Source organism: Perognathus longimembris, chromosome 1 (genome assembly GCF_023159225.1).
Source record: "Perognathus longimembris pacificus isolate PPM17 chromosome 1, ASM2315922v1, whole genome shotgun sequence".
NCBI classification, from domain to species: Eukaryota; Metazoa; Chordata; class Mammalia; order Rodentia; family Heteromyidae; genus Perognathus; species Perognathus longimembris.
The window spans coordinates 98,013,109-98,029,196 of record NC_063161.1 but is presented as its reverse complement, the minus strand read 5'-3'; the positions used below and the strand labels follow the sequence as shown (position 1 = coordinate 98,029,196).

General features: G+C 41.0%; 1 protein-coding gene across 2 annotated transcripts in view; it reads left to right on the top strand.

Moving 5' to 3' along the window:
- Pip5k1b (phosphatidylinositol-4-phosphate 5-kinase type 1 beta) overlaps positions 1–16,088 on the top strand; it is a 250,200-nt gene that overhangs the window by 159,595 nt on the left and 74,517 nt on the right. The window lies entirely within an intron of this gene.

The window sequence follows — 16,088 nt, the reverse complement described above, 5'->3', positions numbered from 1 at the left end:
CATGATGGGCCTAGGCTTAGCCAAGCTTTCAGGGAAAGGAAGTGGACCCACTAGGCCCAGCCTCATATTCCCACTTGAACTGCTGAAGAACTAGCTTCAGAAATGAGGTTAGGAAACTTGCCCAGCATTGCTTAGCAAATCAGTGACAAAGCCTTTATCTGTTTAGGTATGAAGCATATGCTCTAAACAATTGAAATTAAAAGATTCACTCCAAGGATTTTTTTTTCTTTTCTCTTAAGAAATTACAAGGAGCCAGGTGCGGGTGGCTCACTCCTGTAATCCTTGCTACTCAGGAGGCTGAGATCTGAGGATCCCTAAGGAAGGAAAGTCTGTGAGACCCTTATCTCCAACCACCAGAAAACCAGAAGGTGGAGCTATGGCTCAAAGTGGTAGAACACTAGCTAGCCTTGAATGAAAAGGCTCAGGGACAGGGCCTAGGCCCTGAGTTCAAGCCCCACAACTGGCGCGCGCACACACACACACACACACACACACACACACACACACACAAAGAAAAAAGAAAAGAAAGATGGAGATAGAGGAAATTAAGAGGAGCAGTGAGAACCAAGCAAATAAAAAGGGGAAAAGTAGCAATATTCAGACCTATAAAGGTTGCTCATTTATTTGAGTGGCTCATTTTTCAAAGAAGAGAGGAAGGGGGAGATGAGAAGGTAGAGGGGAGAGAGGAGAGACAGAGGAGGGAGGAGGAGGAGGGAGAGAGAGGAGGTTAGACAGACAGGAAAAAAGAAAGAGAAAGAAAAGAAAGAAGGAAGAGAGAAAAAAAGAGAGAGGGGAAGGAAGGCTCTCATTTTAATAGAAACCTTCTTCCTGTTGTTTTTTTCCTACCCTTACCAGAAGTAGGTGAAAAGTAACTCTCAATTCTCTAGAGTATAATCTGGGCCACTCCAGTTTTAGACTTGCTCTGTGTGTGTGCCTGTATGTGTGTGTATGTTTCTTGCCAATTTAATATTGAAAGACTTTTTCTGCTGCTTTTTTATGCTGCATGCTTCTATCCAGAAATAATATTTCTTTTAAAGTCAGATTGTGAAAGCCCCTTTGCCATTGCACAGGATTTGTCTATGTGATAGTGTCTCCTGAGCCCCATACTGAGAGGTTGAGGTCAAAATGACTTTTCATCAAGAAGGAGAACCTGGACATTTGCCTATGTATATTATTCTATCCCTTGACAGGTTGGTTTTTCTATGGAACATAAAGTTCAGTGTCAAAGTATCCAAGGCAAACCTCCCCCTCCGGTGTTTGTGTTTGAGCTATTAAATACAAATCATGGAACTTTTCAAAAGTTTCACACATTCTTTTCTTGCAAAACAGCGTTTTTTCCCTGTGGTGTGTGAGGATATGGAAAGGCTGAGCTATGGGAGAACCGGCTCCCACTCTGATCTGCTGTGACCATAAGCAAATTCTCTGTGATCTGGAGACCTCAGCTGCTGCTGCTGTGTGTGTGTGTGTGTGTGTGTGTGTGTGTGTGTGTGTGTGTGTGTGTGTGCGCTGATAGGATAGTGGGGCTTAAACTCAGGGCCTGGTGGTGCTATTCCTTATCTTTTTTGCTCAAGGCTAACAGCCACACCTCCAACTCTGGCTCGTTGGTGGTTAATTGAACATAAGTGTCTCAGAGTTTCTTGCCCAGGCTGGCTTCAAAGGGCAATCCTCCGATCTAGCCTCCTAAGTGGCTAGGATTCTAGATGTAAGTCACCAATTGCCCCGGTTGGATGGAAGGTCTTAAAGATCATCATGGATTGCTTTATAAATCCAATGGATTGTGTGGGTGGATCATTCTTCCAGAAAAGCCTATCCACCATGGTTCATGGGTCCCTCAGAGCCCACTGTCCCTCTCCATGTCCCTCTCCCCAAGCTGAAACTCTACATCCAAAGCAACGGTTACGTACTCTTTTCTCAGGTCATCTTCCATATGGCCGGCTCATTGAATGGCTGGAGAAGGATGTGTGATCCTCATTGTGAAAAGCATCTCTTTGCTTGATCTTACCCTCTCATTTTCAGAGCTGAGCTTATTGTGGCTGCTGAGCTATAGGGATTCAGAGAGGCTGTGAGGTCACCCCTGGCTGGGACTGGCATGAAGCAGTTGTGAATCTCTGCTGTTAAAATCCTGCTACATGAGGCAGTTAGCATAAGGCTCCAAGATAACCATCTGGGGAGCACATCATCGTTGCTGTGCCCTAGCCAGAGAAAGATGGACCAGGCTCGCAGTAGGGTATGGCCTTCCATTCACATCTCAGATATGTGCTCCAAGCAGAGTATAGAAGCCAAGCAGACTATAGAAACCAAGCATGAGGTGCGTGACCTGAATGTATGTTCAATCAGCAGACACTGTGTTTCATGCAATCTTGATATTTAGATTGTGAGCAAGCATTGGTGATATCAGAGCTTGGTTTTAAAAGATGAAAGGAATTCTCTACTGAGACAAAGCAGTTAAAGCATGATTTCTTTAAAATAATTTTAAATAGAACAACATAAATTGGGTATGAAATAGCATGAGGTATTCTAGGAACTGTATTTTATTGCTTGGTGTTGTCGCTATTCATTGTAATAGAAGGCAAATAAGGCCAGAAGACCCTCTCTGGTGGTACCAGCATTCTCTTGAGCGACAAATCCAAGAATCTCAGCTTCTCTGTTGTACACTAAAACCATGTGATGAGCCTCCTAACCTTTGCCTGCCTTCCCCTACTTTCTTTTTTTTTTTTTTTTTGTCAGTCCTGGGACTTGGACTCAGGGTCTGAGCACTGTGCCTGGCTTCTTTTTGCTCAACACTAGCACTCTGCCACTTGAGCCACAGTGCCATTTCTGGCTTTTTCTATATATGTGGTGCTGAGGAATAGAACCCAGGGCTTCGTGTGTATGAGGCAAGCACTCTACCACTAGGCCATATTCCCAGACCTCTCCTTACCTCCTGACTGTTCATATTCTGCCCTGATATGTCAGATGCTAGCATTTCATCTCCCTTAACTCCTTGGCTTGGAAATCTCAAGGGGCTGTAGGTCTTCCAATGAGAGGATTGCTCTGGCATCAACAGTGAGGATGAGATGGAAGTCAGTGGTACATAAAACTAGTGAAGAGATTGCTCAAAACTCCAGGAGATAAATAGCCAGAGTCTCCCGAAAGGCAGTGATTGTGAATACAGGTCAGGACAGATCTCTAAGTAATTTAGGAAACAGACTGGAATCGCACAACATGATTTACTGGGTGTGGAAAGAGAAGGAGAGGAAGGAAGAAAAAGTAGCTTCAGGGCATTGCTGTGGGCAACCAGCTACAAAGTGGCCATGTTTCCTGGAAGAGAAACAACAGAAAGAGGTGCAGGCTTTGGGGAAAGAGTGGCTAACAAATAGGATGTGCATCTCAACCTAGTTGTTGTGTGGGAAGTCTAGGGGTTAATTTGCATTAATCTTACTTTCTGTTTGTGGGATTAAGTGATCTGCGCTATTGCAATAGTACAGGCAGTTGTCATCATTTATCTGGGCCAACATTACTTATAGATATGGATGGCCATCGTGATGAAAAAAAACACACGGTGAGCCCAACAGGTAGGAATTTCTTCATGAAAGAAGACCTAAGCTGGGTATGGTGGCACGTGCATGTAAAATTAGCATGAATTTCTATCTGAAAACCAAACAAAGCAAAAAGGAGGGGGGATAAGGGCTGGAAGTATAGCTCAAGTGGTAGAGTATTTGCCTGGCAAGCCAGAGGCTCTGAGTTCAATCTTTAGTACAGCCAAATACGGAAGGGGGGAATTACTTATGTATCCATTTTTCCTCCACAGCTACTGGGAGTAGTAACTGGGGATGGAGGAAGATGACATGGTCTGGACTTCAGTCTTTCGAAAGAGCCCTTTGTTCCAAACCTGTTAGGGGGCAATCAGAGTTGAGGCATAAAGCAAGCTCAGATTTCTGGTTTTCTTCTGTTGAATTTTGTCTTTGCACTTGAGTCTTGCTCCTGTAGTTCATGCTGGCCTCAAACTTACCATTCTTCTGCCTCTGCTTAACGTCAATTTTCTAGAGGAGTTTTGAATGGCCCATGTAGGACATGAAGGAGTTGATGGGGAATAAGCCACATCTAAGAGCAGGCTGACTCAGGACCTAAGTCTCAGGCTGTGGGGCTTGGAGGCTGCCACAGGGACTGCATGGCCAGCAAGTACGAACACAGTAGAACACAGCGTAGGCTGCCTCCATGAGTCACAGCTGAGAATCTAATGAAGCAAATGATCTCTATGTTGAAACACTTGGCCTTAATTGAAAAACTCTACTTGTTGTCTTCATAACTGAATGACTCGTTTAGCAGTGGTATTTTGGTGATTTTTTTCTCCCAGAAAAGCGATGTTGTAAATAGACCTTAGACCATTGGTTAATATTTACTCCTGCATCCATTAGGTATAGGTCCTGTCTCTCCAGCCAGACCATAATGTCTCAAAGGCAGAAGTTCATTGCTCAGCCCTCTCTGCAGCTATGGAACCTACCTGACTGCATGTGCTCAACCCGTATTATAAGTTTGTGTTGGCTATTCTTTTGAGTTGAAAATGTATGTATTCACTTTGAAAGAACAATTAGGAACTATTTTTGTAGTCATTCTTAATGTGCTAGGATTATTTCTTCTCTGATAGAACTGATCCATGAAAAATCTGAGAGAAGCTCATATCATTCCATTAATTTGATAAATTATCATGTCCTGCAATATTTTTAGATAACCCTGGGGAAATGATACAGAGACAAAGTATATTAGTGATAACTTGTGTTTACAATCAAATATTGCTTAATCTTTCAAGTGAAGTCATATCAGAGACAGGCTGGATAATTAATTGCCTAAATGACTTATTTTACATTTTTTTCATTGAGCAGCAAAGCTATTAAATTTTCAATTGGGTGAAACCAATTTCTTTTTTTTCACAGAAATCACTGTTACCATAAATATTAATGAGTTCTCAGAATTTAATGAAACAAGACTTAAGAATACTGGAACTTTTTGATGTACAAAATGATATGTTTCTAATTATATATGGCATGTTCTTGATTTATAGACCAGATTCTTATTAACTGTGGGCATGTTTGCATGAGTTATAATATGGGTAATTTTATGTGGTACTTAATTTAATATCATACTAGTACTTACCCTTCAACTCTCCTTATGTTTGCTTTTTTTCCTTTTTGCCTTTAAGGTAGACTGTGTGTGTCTGTGTGTCTGTGTGTGTCTGTGTACCTGTACTGGGACTTGAACTCAGGGCCTCACATTCTTGCTTGGCTTTTTTGCTCAACAGTAGCACTCTACCCCTTCAGCCATACCTCCACTCTGGCTCTGGTACTAATTAACTGAAGATAAAAATTTCTCAGGTTTGTCTTCCCAGGCTAGTTTGAAACCCATATGTCAACTTCCTGAGTAGCTAGGATTCTAGGTGTGAGCAACCAAGGCCCAGCTATTTTTTTTTCTTTCAATAATGGTTTCCTGCCCAATTAACTATGGAGAGGAAAACACGCTTCATATATAATAGGAAATAGATGTACACCTATTAGTGATAGTAGTACTTAAGTTCAACCTATTTCTATTCATCAATAAGGAATTGTTTTGTTTTTAGACCTCAGTGAAAAACATGAAAGAGTTCGGGGATATCATTGGCTCTGAGTTCTAATACAACTTACAAAAGATGCAACAGGAAAACTCAATGTGTTTTAAAGTAGGTTTTACATATAGTACTGTATTTATTTACTTCATTATTTTAACTTACATTGTGAGTTTTATTTTCTGTGATATTAGTTATTTGGATACCATAACAATATAAGCATAGAGCATATCTTAAGGTAATTAGCGAATAAATCAATGAACCCCACTCATAGAATGGCAGATTTCTGAGCTAGAGGAAACCTACAAGTTCCTTTTACTACCTGGCCACACCTTGTTACCTATCGAGGACAGAAATAAAGACATGCCATATTTGGAAGAATTTTTCTGTCTGTAAGTGTGTGTGTGTGTGTGTGTGTGTATGCATTTGTGTATGCTGGTCCTGAGGCTTAAACTCTGGGCCTGAACACTGTCCCTGAGCTTTTATCCTCAAGGTTGGCACTCTCCCACTTGACTTTCTTCATGATTAATTGAAGATACAAGTCTCAGGGACTTTTCTTTCCAAGCTGGCTTCAAACCTCGATCCTTAGATCTCAGCCTTCTAAGCACTAAGATTATAGGTGTGAGCCATCAATACTGTTTGTAAGTCCTTTTTGTAACCCTTTATTTTGATGAAATTGTAGCATCACCTGCAAGTGGAAGCAATAATACAGAGAGATTGTATGTACCTTTCACCCAGTTTCCCTCACTTGAGACATTTTACATGGTCTTAGTGCAAAAGCATAACAATTTACTTTGATATGACCTAGAAATGATACTTAGCTTTCTCAAATTTTACTAGCTTTGTGTATGTGTTGGGAGAGGACCTGTGTAAGTATATGTAGAGGCAGATTTATAAAATCACTAAGACCAGAGTCAAATAAATACACAGCAGTTCTCAAAGTTCCTTCAGGTTATCTTTTAGAGCCACAGACACCCCCCTCTTCTACAATGCCTCTCTAATTTTCTTACAACTGGATCTTTAATTTGGCATTTTAAGAGTACTAGAAAAGTGCTTGAGATTTAGCTTAGTGGTAGAGCCATTGCCTAGCAAGCATAAGGTCCTAGGTTTAATACCTAGCACCGTAAAATAAAAATAAAATAAAGGAATCATACAGTATATGACCATTAAGATGAGTTTTTGTCTTTGTTGGCATAATGCCCTTGAGACCCATCTACACATTGCCAAGTGCTAATTTCACCATATAAATATGCCACAATTTAATATTCACCAGCTAAAGAACCTTGGTGGGGGATGAGGTCTAGCTTTTGAGTCTCATATAAGTTGCTATGAAAATTTGTGCCCTGATGTTTGTTGCCTGAGTCTAATTATTTTCACTTCTATGAGTGCAATTACCACAGTATGTGGGAAGTGCATGTTTACTTTTAGTAGAAACTGGCATACTCTTTGCCAGAGTGTCTGCAGCATTTTACATTCCCACCAGCACTGTATGTGATCCATATCTCCTCTTGTCAGCATTTGCTGAGGTCACTATTTTTATTTTGGCCATTGTGATCGGTATTCAAGTCTCTTGTTAAAAAGTTACCTGAGGGCTGGGGATATAGCCTAGTGGCAAGAGTGCCTGCCTTGGTATACCCGAGGCCCTAGGTTCGATTCTCCAGCACCACATATACAGAAAACGGCCAGAAGCGGCGCTGTGGCTCAAGTGGCAGAGTGCTAGCCTTGAGCGGGAAGAAGCCAGGGACAGTGCTCAGGCCCTGAGTCCAAGGCCCAGGACTGGCCAAAAAAAAAAAAAAAAAAGTTACCTGAAAGACAGGTGCTGCTAGTGGCTCATGCCAAAAATCCTAGCTACTCAGGAGGCTGAGATCTGAAGATTGCAATTTGAAGCCAGCCTGTGCAGAAAAGTACGTGAAACTCTTATTTCCAATAAACTACTCTAAAAGGCTGGAAGGGGTGCTGTGGCTCAAGTGGTAAAGCACTAATCTTGAGCAAAAGAAGCTTAGGGACTGCGCCCAGGCCCTGACTTCCATCCAGGACTGGCACCAAAAAATAAAAAGTTACTTGATGATGTCCTCCAGAAATACAAAAGATAAAAAGCATGGAGAAGCAGTTTGGAGGTTCTGGAAGGAGAGATAAAAAGTGAAATAGAAAAACTTACAGTTAAGACTTGTGCCTGCTAGGATGTCCATGGAACTTAATCCAATTGGCAGGGAGTATGAGGCCTAAGGCTCCAGAGTTTAGGATGTATGTTTCTAACAATGAGTATGTCAATGAGGCTACATTTCCTTTTTTTTTCTTTTCCTGCCAGGCCTGGGGCTTAGACTTAGGGCCTGAGCACTGTACCTGGTCTTTTTGCTCAAGGCTAACACTCTACCTCTTGAGCCACAGCACCACATCTGGCTTTTCCTGTTTATGTGGTACTGAGGAATTGAACCCAGGGCTTCATGCATGCTAGGCCAGCACTCTACCCCTAAGCCTCATTCCCAGCCTTGAGGCTACATTTTCAAATCACTTCATCTACATCTATTCTGTAGCCTTCCCTATTTTCTTTTTCCTCGTTCTGGGGCTTGAAATCTGGGCCGGGGCTCTGTCTCTGAGCTTCTTTTGCTCAAGGCTAGTGCTCTACCATTTGAGCCACAGCACCACTTCCAGCTTTTTCTGAGTAGTCTAGAGGAGACAAGAGTCTCTCAGACTTTTCTGCCCAGGCTGGCCTCAAACTTCAATCTTTAGATCTCAGCCTTCTGAGTAGCTGGAATTACAAGGATGAGCCACCAGCCCTGGGCTAGCCCTTAGTATTTTAACATAGTATTATGATTACTTAGTTCATGTCCAATGTTTGCTACTAAAAATCTGCTTTTCACGAGAACAGGAGCTGTATAGCTTCATCTCCCCACCATGGGCCAGCTTTCCAGTTCTCATTCAGTAGTCACATGGAGTTGATTGAGGTTCAATGCCAGCCTGGGCAGGAAAGTCTGTGAGACTCTTATCCACCAAAAAAACTGGAAGTAGAACTGTGGCTCAAAGTGGTAGAGCACTAGCCTTGAACAGAAAATGTCAGGGATAGTGCTGAGTTCAAACCTAACACCCTCAAAAAAAAAAATTGAAAAGTGGCCACATTACTCTGTGCATCAATTTAATGTGGATTAGTCAAAGAATTTACCTGTCAGTTGAGCACTGCCTGATTCAAAGTGAATCTGCAGTACACATTAATGAGGCCAATCTACAGATTAGCTGAATCCAGAACTCACCTCTAGATCTTGCTCACCCCAAACCCAAGTTCCTTTATCATCTCATGCTCCTTAAGGAGCTTTTAGGCATGATGGGAGAAAGCAACTGAAATGAAAACTTTAATGATATTCGGACCTCAAAGACCAGAAAGGCCTGTTGATTGTCTCCTGCATCTGACAGGAGACTCTGGAGTAGATTCTGTAGCAGTTAAGAGTGGGCTCTGTCAGATTCAACAAATTGATTGAGACAGCACAATTGCTTACTGAAATTTTCCAACATACTTCAAGGATGGAGGAAAACTGTGTTAAGGAAAATAGATGATCCAAACACTGACTTTTAAAGCATAATCATACTCATTGATGCCTACAACATGTGAGCACAGAAAGTCCCACTACCTTAAAAGCAAGACTTTTTTCTGGAAACTGGTGGAATTGACTGTTTTTAAAATCTACAGTGTATCTACCCAGCTCTGGAGGTGGCTAGTGAAAATTCTCATTTTATGTGAAACACAGAGGGGTGGTCATTGATTTTTTTTAGGAGTAGTCATTGATTTTTTTTTTTTTATTGACTCTCCCTTCAAATCAAATGGAGTATTTCCCAGCTGCTTGGGAGGGGGAAATAGATGAGGATAGCAAGATCAAGGCCCGTCCCTGCAAAGGTAAGCATGGAGACCCTTTCCTAAAACCAAAATAAAACAAAAGAGCTGGTGGCAAAGCTCAAGGGGTAATGCTTGCCTAGGTGCTGGGCTCATCTTCAGTACATGTGTGCGCACGCATGCACACACACACACACACACACACACAATGTCAAATACTGAATTATAAGATTTCCTACACAAAGAATGAAAATGGGCAACTGAAAAACAACTTCCTCCACTTCCTTATTCTCCTGAAAGAAATATTACCTAAAATTTAAAGTTAAAGTGCTTCATGAGTTTACTGTAGTTATGGTATTTGTTGCTAGTTTTGATTTTTTGAGTAACTTTAAATATGTGATACCTCAAGTTAATAAAAGCTGAAAAGTCTTATGGCCTATACATAGGATGCACCTTATATAATAAAAATTACTACTTTTTTTGGGGGGGGGGGGTGGCGGGGAGGAGAAGAAAACTACCTGCCTGAGTTTGTAGCTGACCATAAGTGTTGAAGGTAAGGTCAGTGGAGGTCCCATTGTCACAGTGTCTGAGGGGAGGAAACTAAGGGAAGGAAATTTCTATCCTCCTCACTGCAGGGAATCCTGGGAACACTGAGGAGAGCTACAGCAGGAAGGAAGTGGCCACAGGAACATGGTGGAGCAGCTCTGGCTTTGAAATTGTGTAGGGAAAGGTTTTGAGGTTGGCACTGGTGCTAGGTGCTGGTTATAAGCCAGACAGCCACATAGATCCTAAAGGGAAACAACCCAGTGAGTAGGTGCTATGCACAAGAGATGGAGCGAGCAACAGCCTTACCGCTTGGAAAATGGAGGTGAGGCCTGGGAATGTGGCTTAGCAGTAGAGTGCTTGCCTTGCATGCATGAAGCCCTGGGTTCAATTCCTCAGTACCACATAAACAGAAAAAGCTGGAAGTGACACTGTGACTCAAGTGGTAGAGTGCTATCCTTGAGCAAAAAGAAGGAAGAAGCTCAGGGACCATGCTCAGGCCCTGAGTCCAAGCCCCAGGACAAGAAGAAGAAGAAGAGGAGGAGGAGGAGGAGGAGGAGGAGGGGGAGGGGGAGGGGAGGGGGAAGGGGGAGGGGAGGGGAAGGGGAGGGGGAGGGGGAGGAGGGGGAGGGGGAGGGGGAGGGGGAGGGGAGGGGAGGGGAGGGGGGAGGGGGGAGGGGGAGGGGAGGGGGGAGGGGGAGGAGGGGAGGGAGAGGGGGAGGGGGAGGGGGGAGGGGGAGGAGGAGGAGGAGGAGGAGGAGGAGGAGGAGGAGGAGGAGGAGGAGGAGGAGGAGGAGGAGGAGGAGGAGGAATGGAGGTGAGGTGCCATGTGGATAGTTGGACACAAACTCATGACCTAGCTGAGAACTTTTAGGATGGGGAAGAATATCACAGAATGGTCCAGAAATATGCCTTGTGGTACATTATGTTATGGTATGCTAAATCAACACCTTCTTGGTTCTTCACTATCGCTCTCCACGAAGGCCATTGAGAACATTACAAAGAGGGCCATCAACTAAATTGTGCAGGACTCTCTTTATTCACTCAGTACCCAGTGTAGGTTAGACACACAGGGTTCTCATCCTAAAAAAAAAAAAGAGTCACATACTGGCTCCTGAAAGGACCTGGCCCCTATTGTGGCTTGTCATCTCTGTCTGTATAGTCTAGTAATATTTATATGATCTTTCCTCCTACAAAAGAGTATATCTTCCATCTCACCTAACAGTCTTCCTTTTAAAAAATTAGTATTTTGATAAAGCAAGTGTTACTCTTCTCTCTAGCTTTTTTTCTTTGTTTCATTGTTATGAACCCTTCTGTGATACACAGAAGGGTTACAGTTACATAAGTTAGGTAATGAGTACATTTCTTTTTGGATAGTGTCATCCCTTCCCACACCCTCTTCAAGTATTTCACTCCCATCCCTACCCACAGGTTGTATCGTTCATTTTCAACGTAGTATCTAGTGAGTACCACTGCTGCCTTTGTTCACCCTATGTCCCTTCATTTCTGTGCACCCCTTTACCATCCCAAAGACAAATAAATGAACAAACAAGACAAAATAAATAAAACAAAAGTAGCAACAAAAATTCTCATTTCCATTTCCTGGAGTTGATTTCGATAAGTATGATTTTATATGATCAAATTCTCTAGATTTTTGTCCCTCAAAATATTACTCTTGAAGTCAGTCATGGTGACACAGACTTATAATCTCAGGATTTGGGGGGCTGAGACAGGAAGGGCATGAGTTCAAGGTCAGTCTGAGCTATATAGCAATGTCCTGTTTTACAAAAAAAAAGCTAAGTATATATGCATGCATGTATGTATGTATATATGTGTTTATAAAATCCTTTATGTTGGATGATCATTTCTAATGTATATGAATATATTTCAACCACTTCAGGTTTTTAAATAAAAAAGGACAGAAGGAAGGAAGGAAAGAAGAAAGGAAGGGAGAGAGGGAGGGAAGGAAGGAAGGAGGGAGGGAGGGAGGGAGGGAGGGAGGGAGGGAGGGAGGGAGGGAGGGAGGGAGGGAGGGAGGGAGGGATGTTCAGGTTAATACAGAGCAGTCCAGAGTTTTAAATCATTGTATAAGGCATAGTACAAAGCATATTATTGTGATAACTAGGCTAAGGATTTAATATTTGTTATTTATTCATTCTGCTTTACAAGCCAAAATAATGTCTTGTCACAGCCTGTGTTTTCTCTTTATTACATTAGCAAAGAACACTCTGATTCTTATTGAGGAAATTAAATTCAAAAGACAGCATTCAGTTCTAACTTGCATGTACAAGTCATTCTGGTGTTATACTCTGAGGGACCTACTTATGTATAGAAAACATTTCAATTCATTTGTCCCTAAATTGGTATTTCTATTTGCATAAAATGGAATGTCCATTTGCATAAAATCTCCTAGATACTATTCCAAACTTGTTTATATCATTAGATTACCACAAACACTTCATGCCAATCATCAACTCCTTATCTAGCAACTAGATTAGATGATAGACTAGCTAGAAGAATTACTCAGGGCCCTGGGTACATCTTTCAATCAGCTCCATACTTCTAATTGTTTACTCTTTAGAGTCTTCATCAAAGAATAAGATTAGTCTTGAACACAGCCAGTTTTTTGCTTTCACCACTTTTGTTAGTATCCCAGATTACTAATATTGAATTGTATCCATGGCACCATTAGCCCACTAGCATTTGAGAGAGTATAAGGTAACTCCAAATAAAGAAATCTCAAAGCAGTATGTGAAAATTTCATTTTGAAAAGTTCAAATACATATAAAAGTTGGCACAAAAATACAGATATACTCTACAGCCATTTTTTATTAATTAAATTTTGCTGACAAGATGTTGTACAAAAAGGGTACAGTTACATAATAGGGCAGTGATATCTTACACCCTTGTTTTTCTTTCCCTTCCCTAGATCAGGTAGGCATATATACAATACCCAGTGTACCAAATTCATATACAGTAGCCATGGGGCGTATGCCAAAGGAAATTCACCTAGAACTTTAAATATAACATCAACAATAGAGTTTGCTTATCCTTGTCTTATATGATCATATGTACATAGCTCTACAGCCATTTTTAAACTCACAGGAAATCATGTCATGTTTTACTATCTCCTGTCCCCTGTCATTTGAATCATATCCCAGCCATCATGTGAGTTTACTCAGACCTATTTTAGTAAGAATCTCTTAAAGATAGGAACCCCCTGAAAGATATTAAGATATCATTATTATACATCTGAAAACATCAAATTCTAACTGATCAAATATTGATTTCTAATTTTTTCAGAAGCAGAGGTTTTTTGTTGTTTTTTTTTAAATTTGGATCTGAGTTTAAATGAAGTATTCAAGTCCCACTTTTCCACTTTTTTTTTTTGTCTTACATTTTGAAAGTAATGGTTGAAGAAATTGAGCTGTTTACCCTTACCAAGTCTTCATTTTGCTGGTTGTATCCCTTGGTTTCACAAGTGTCTCTGTTTATCCTGTAGCATGGTTGTTGCTCCTGGGGGTTTTGGTCTGTGTAATTCCCTATATGATGTCTTTTGCCATTCATGATGCACATGCTAGAATGAATGCCTTTCTCTCTGTGATGACCACTTGGTTTGTAAGCACAGTTCATTAGGAGCTGTAAAGTTGGAAATTGTTATCTGATCACATATTAGCTAGAATGCTCAAATAAATAAGGAAATACCCGGCACATTACACATTTAAGTATTTAACTAAGTGGATTAATTTTTGTAAGAACCCCTGGATATGGAAGTTACTAGAAATGGTGCTTGGTTAGGATCTTGTTAACAAAGCATCTCTTTTCCTTGCATTAGGCATCTTTACCTTGCATTAGGCATCACTGGCAGATAACTTGAGCTGCATTGTCTTTACAGTTCCTAATGTCTTCTGGTGCTGGGTACCAATTGAAGTACAATTGTTTCCAAAGGTATTTTGGATTTATACAGAGATTGTCATATTTAGTGATTATCTTATGCTAATTTAATTTTGCCTTCCTAAGGGTTTAGAAAAGCAGAGGGAAAGAGAACATGAAGCTGAAAGAAGGCCAGAGATGTGTTATAGAGTAGTCTGTGACTTAGGGCCAGCACCAAGAATTCTGGAGTAACTACAACAATTTGCACTTGACCCAGCCTGCGACATTTGTCTTAGCAAAGCCTCCTTACTAAATGTGATGGTCTCTCCAGACTTAAAGTTCAGCCTAGTTTATAAGTAAAACAACCTCCTTTTTATCTGCCACCTACTTGTATGTCTACTAAGCAGTAAATTAAAGCAATGTCTATAAATATCCTCTTGATTTTTGCCCTTGACATAATGTTTATAAAATCCTTATAATGGAAGCAGGCTTGAAAACACAGTGGTCTTTTATCTTTATTTTTCTGACAACATAGCACATAATGATAATAAATGCTTTCAGTGCTGAAAAGTTTCCAGGCACTGTAATCATGCCCAAGTATTGAGTTATTATACTTAGGACATAAGAATGTAGTGTTAGGGCTGGGAAGGTGGCCTAGTGGCAAGAGTGCTTACCTCGTATACATGAAGCCCTGGATTCAATTCCCCAGCACCACATATACAGAAAATGGCCGGAAGGGGCGCTGTGGCTCAAGTGGCAGAGTGCTAGCCTTGAGCAAGAAGAAGCCAGGGACAGTGCTCAGGCCCTGAGTTCAAGGCCCAGGATTGGCAAAAAAAAAAAAAAGAAGAGAATGTAGTGTTAGACACTCTTCACTGCTGACTGTTTTGACTGCTGTTTGTTTTGCTTGCTTATAGACATAGAAAGTAGTGTGACAAATATGTTCAGAGCACATAGCAAGAAGCACAAAGCAAAACAAACCTTTGTTGAGCCTCAACATTTTATTTGTATGATAAAAGTGCAGATAGCCCCTGAGTTCTGATACTGTGATGTGTTTTCAGAGGGGAGAATGCCCATAAGTTCATCAAACTCATTAATGCAGTTTTCATGGAGGTAGAAGTTGAGTTAGGTGCTAAGACCCATAAAGAGTTGAAAAGATGCTAAGAATGTTCCAGAAGAAACAACATGAACAACAAAAACATTAGGGCTTACACCTTCCTAGCATATTTAGGCATAACTAAGGAATTCTCATTTGAGTCTGGGAGGTAACTGTAGACTGATGTTAAGTTATAAAGAGACATGAGTGGAGTCATAACACAGAGGACCTGTGCTGTCAGATTCGGGCATTAGCACCATACAATAGCAAGAGCCTGAAGGCCTTAGGGATGTGATGTGGCCTAAACAAACAAGGGAGTTAGGAATGGATCCTGAAAAGAAGTTGAAATCAAATCATTAGAAAGAAGGAATGTTAGCCAGGCACTGATAGCTCATACCTGTAATGCTAACTACTTAGGAGGCTAAGATCTGAGGATCACAGTTTGCAGCCTGTGTAGGAAAGTCTGTGAGACTTTTCTCTCCAATTAATTACCAAAAAGAGGGAAGTAGAGGTGTGGCTTAGTGGTAGAACATTAGCCTTGAGGGAAAAAAAAATCGCAGAATTCTGACTAACTTCCAGTTTTATATAGCTCAGGTAATGACTGCTGTTGCTTTGCTCTGTAAGCAAGGACATAAAGTACTGCTCAAGCTAGATGGATTTGTGCTGTAACTGTTTTGAATAGTGAATTCACAGGTACAGAATCCACCAGAACCGTAAGGTCAGGCCAACATTCTGGAAATAAATGTGCATAGGAGTGATATGCTGGACCAACCATCATGTTACAAATACTGCTCAGTGTTAAATCTCACACATAGGAAGTTAGAAGATTTATCAAGTCCTTTAATTAAAGGACTGAGAGGATATGAATAACACCACAATTTTGTTCCCAGTTGATGGGAATCTTAAAAACATGATTAAACCCTCTTCCCCTAAGTTTTCACTACAGAACTTTTTAAAATTTGATTTAAAATATATACATATTATTTCTCTTTCTGATTCTTAACTTTTTTTGAGGATTGTGTTTTTTGCCAAACTAAAAATCTAATTATAATGGTCAATTTTTCACACAGTGGGAATAGAATTTCTCTTACCTCTCATTTTGAAAAAAGAAGACAAGGCCTTCTAAAGGAAAATTCAGCATCGTTCAGAGAAGAATTTAAGGAATATAATCACTTGAT